Genomic DNA, 5,228 nt, shown 5'->3' with positions numbered 1-5,228 from the left:
ACACACACACACACACACACACACACACACACACACACACACACACACACATACACATATACGAATATATATATTTTATGCTTTAGGTAAAATTGAACTCCATGACTTTTTCATCATTTACACGTAAGGGCAATACCGGAATACATACACACACGTATACATACATGCATACACTCACACACACATACACACAGAGACATATATTCATTCATATGTATACATATAAATGCAATAAAGATCTTCTTCCATATATATGTATATTCTTAAATGCATTTATCCATTTCTCTCTCTTTCTATCTACCTATCTATCTACCTATCTAATTATCTATCTACCTATCTAATTATTTATCTACCTATATACGTACTTGCATGCACGCGCGCGCACATACATACATTTACTCATAAAACACACATGCTTATATACACTTCGTTATTTCATTCTTATACATTCAACTTAGGAAGCAAGCAGCATCCAAATAATTTTCTTTTCTTCTTACAATATTCTTTATGCTTTTTTTAAAAAAATTTCCTCGCAAAAACCAATATTTATGGATTTCTTGTTTCATAGAAAATATTGAAATATTCCAAACGTTCTTTGAAGCCGTTGCCTATTTTCCAAAATTTTTCCATCTTACGTTTATCTTTTTTTGGTTGGGAAACTTTTATACTTCTGTTATCATCATCACTTTTGATATTAATTTTCATCTATGCTAATAACGGAATATCGTAATTATTATTACTATTATTATTATTATTATTATTATTATCATTATTATTATTATTATCATCATCTTCATCATCATCATCATCATCATCATCATCATTATCATTATTATTATTGTTGTTGTTATCATTATTATCATTATTGTTGTTGTTATCATTATTATCATTATTATTATTGTTATTATTATTATTATTATTATTATCATCATCATCATCGTCGTCGTCATCATCATTATCATCACTATTATTATTATTATTATTATTATTATTATTATTATTATTATTATTATCATCATCATCGTCATCCTCATCACCACCAATATCATCATCATCATCACCACCACCACCACCATCATCATGATCTTGATGATGATGATGATGATGATAATGATCATCATCGTCGTCGTTTTCGTGTGTTGAAGTGCATGACCGCATCACTGTTTGCTCTCCGATCGTTGGTGCTTTTTATTTCGTTAAAGTTAAAATGAATGAATTCTCTTTGTTTCCGATTATCTATAAAGAGAAATTTTCTTTCTTGAACATTGAGTCGACTCCATTCCCGGGTTAATAAAAATGTAGGTCTTTTTGTGCACAATACTTTTATTTCCTGTTGCTGTGTGCATTGATGCTAAGATAGAGTCATCTGACAGATATGTATTCCAGAAGAAAAGATCACAGTTCATAAAAAAAAAAAATTAGTACATCAATACATGCATACACACACACACGTACTCATACTCACACACACACATATACATATATTTAATTGCACAGCAAGTCATTAAATGTTGAATATGAAGAAAAAGATAATGTTTCGAGTAACATTATTACTATTAACAACAGCAATAATACTGATGAATAGATATGCTCTTCACAAAACAAAGATATTTTCGCTAAATTGCATGCGGCGGTTGTCTCGCTTGCTTCGTAAGCACTACAGAATTTTTGAATGGGAAATTTTACCCCAGATAAAAAAGTTTGAGCTGAGGACTCACAACTCGAAACATGGTGCATCTCTGCTTGACGACTACTACATATAGAAAGTGTGAAGACAATATTATTTTCTTCATAAATACACACACACACATATCCGTAGATGTACTTATATAAATAAATATATTAATATCTCATTTGAAACAAATTACTTTAAGTTTCATACTTGGAGGAATGTGTCTGGCCCTGCTCTGCTGGTCCAAGCAGTAAACATTCCCTCGCCACTTTTCAGATTTATTTGCAAATAGCTACCGTGATTATTTGAGTAAAAACGTTATTTTTGGTTTTATTTTGCTAAACCTATTATGACACGAAAGAAACAATACAATTCTCCCCACCACACATAACTTCTCCGAAGGAGCGACTTCATATTGTTGAAATTCTGAAATTCATGAGCAATAGGTCATCGGACAAGCATAAATAAATTCCTTTTCTCTACATTTGTACGCTGCACTTCTCTGGATCTGTGGATCGTTACTCAACAACGGAGATATAGAATATGGAATTCGTTATAGAATTCGCCTGAGACAAAGGAAGCATCATTTACAAAAGAAAGTAACTTGTCCTGTAAGGGTTATTTATGAAATAAATAAATACATTATTTCTAAACCGTGTTTATTCTAATTGTAGAATTTTATATTATTTGTGTAAGTGAACGGAAAATATATCAATCATACAAGGAGAGTAGATTGATGGCTGTAATGAAAGCAAGAAATGGTGAATGAGTGACAGCATGTTAAAAGTATTTGTGATAGAGATTTGGTAAAAGAATAAATGAATGAGGAGAGTGAGAGAGAAGGAAGGACTAATTAAATTCTAGAGGGAGATTAAAATTGCAGAATAGTGAGGAAGAAGGACAGTGAAAACAATAAATAATAAGTGAAAACAATAAACAAAAATAACATAGGAGAGAGGAACATATTTAAGGGCATCAGGGCATCACATATCAATCATCGAATACAAATTGAAAATGATTTAACGTAAAATATCTGAAGGATTTTAACGAAATTTAGTTCAGAATATGTCAGATGAGAAAAGTGGAGTTCTACATGAATAGAACAAACAACTTAGACTATCAAACTGTCAAACTGAGATGAAATATCTGTATTTATAAAATATATATATATAAACACCTACAGAGAGAGAGAGAGAGAGAGAGAGAGAGAGAGAGAGAGAGAGAGATACGAACGCACACATATGTTTCAATAAATATTTTTGGCTTTCTGTCTTGTTATATATCAATCTAACAATCTTTCTGTCGGCATATGTCTAAGCCACACGCACATTATATATAAATATCAGTCTCCTGGTCTGACAATCGTGTGTATGTGCCTGTTTGTCACTATGTATGTGTGTATGTATATATATATATATATATATACATACATACATATTTGTATATATATATGTGTGCATACGTATGTGTATATATATATATGTATATACATGTATATATATATATATATATATATGCATATATATACTTATATAGGTAGGTGCATGTGTAATTACATGTGTATCATTTATGTATATATGTATACATATGGGTATATATGCATATAAGTATATACATATTTATGCATATATAACTATATCTATGTTTATAAATATATATATATATTTATTTTTATATTTACATGTAGATCTATCTATCTATCTTTCTGTCAGTCTATACACACACACATACATATATATATACATGTTGTATATATATATATATATATATGTGTGTGTGTGTGTGTATGTAGCTATGTTTTCCCATATTTCTCTTTCAATAGATATCTGCTTGAAGCTGTATATGTGTGAGTGATGACTGATGACTAGAATGTCCGATGACTGATGACTAGAAGTGCTTTGGACTTACACCGTAGTTCAATGTTTGTTCGCTCGAGTTCATACTTGAATAACAATATTCTATTCTTGCAGTAGACAAATAATCTGAAGACCAATACCTACAACCCAAGTGAACCAACATACATATGTTATTTCAAACTGTACTGTATTCATATACATACATAAAAATAAATATAAATACATACACATACATATATATACATACACACACACATATATCTATATGCGGATGTGTCTCTGTGTATTTGAATGTAGAAATTTCAACATAAGCCTGCATGTGTATATATGGGAGATTTTGTTTCTTTCTGTTGGTTTTTTTTTTTTTTTACTTATTTTCTGCATACTTTTTCCTGTATTGGGAGTTTCAAGTTTTATCCGATTAACGGTACTGAGACTTGAGTTAAGCTCCCAGCCTACAGGTATCTGTGGTTGAGACGGATTATAGTTTTAGAAATGTACTACATGTATACATACATACATATATATATGTGTGTGTGTGTGTGTGTGTGTGTGTCTATACTAATGCATATACGAGCATATATTTATATACGTAGATATGTAAGTGTAAATATATGTATATATATATATATATATATATGCATATCATAATATATTGTAATGTATGTACATATGTGTATATGTATACGCCATGGCATATATATATATATGGATATATATATATATGGATATATATATATGTGTGTGTGTGTGTGTGTGTGTGTGTGCGTGCGTGTATATTATTTTCTACTCTAGGTACAAGGCCCGAAATTTTGGGGGAGGGGGGCCAGTCGATTAGATTTGGTACTTAATTTGTCGACCTCAAAAGGATGAAAGGCAAAGTCGACCTCGGAGGAATTTGAACTCAGAACGCAGTGGCAGACAAAGTACCGCTAAGCATTTCACCCGGCGTGCTAACGTTTCTGCCAGCTCACCGCCTGTGTTTATGTATTTTGTTTTAGGGTTGTTTTTGTTAAGAAAATTTATTATCAACAGAAGACCATTTAAATTTACGGTGACTCAGTGCATAAACTCAGGCGGAACTTGGAAAATTACATTTGTGCTTTTACATGGAGAAGAAACACAGACACAACGACACACTCACGAAGATATATGTATACAAATATACGATGAGCTTCTATCAATTTCCTTCTACCAAATCCACTCACACAAGGCTTTGGTTGGTCCGATGCTATAGCAGAAGACACTTGGCGAAGGTACCACGCAGTGGGACTGAACCCGGAACTATGTGGTTGAGAAGTTGGCTCTCTGCTACACAGCCGGAAGCAATATTAATACCAACAATGCAATTTTCATGTCCAACTTAAATGAATTTCTTGTTAGAACAAATACTGCGTTATTATCCTATACTTACAAATACACCCCCCCCCACATATATATATATATATATATATATATGAATGTGTGTGTGTGTGTGTATATGGATATATATGTGTGTATATATATATATATATATATATACATATATATATATGTATATATATGTATGTATATTTGAGTATATATATACATATATATATATGTATATATATATGTATGTATATTTGAGTATATATATATACATATATATATGTATATATATGTATGTATATTTGAGTATATATATATATATATATATATATATATATATATATATATAT

At 30.7% G+C, this 5,228-nt stretch overlaps 1 protein-coding gene across 2 annotated transcripts in view; it reads right to left on the bottom strand.

Annotated features, from left to right (window-relative positions):
• LOC106883454 (QRFP-like peptide receptor) overlaps positions 1 to 5,228 on the bottom strand; it is a 387,136-nt gene that overhangs the window by 215,558 nt on the left and 166,350 nt on the right. The gene's annotated exons all lie outside the window — the stretch shown is intronic.

This window comes from Octopus bimaculoides, chromosome 15 (genome assembly GCF_001194135.2).
Source record: "Octopus bimaculoides isolate UCB-OBI-ISO-001 chromosome 15, ASM119413v2, whole genome shotgun sequence".
Taxonomy (NCBI): domain Eukaryota; kingdom Metazoa; phylum Mollusca; class Cephalopoda; order Octopoda; family Octopodidae; genus Octopus; species Octopus bimaculoides.
Note: the sequence above shows the minus strand (reverse complement) of the source record. Positions and strands in the feature narration are given on the sequence as shown.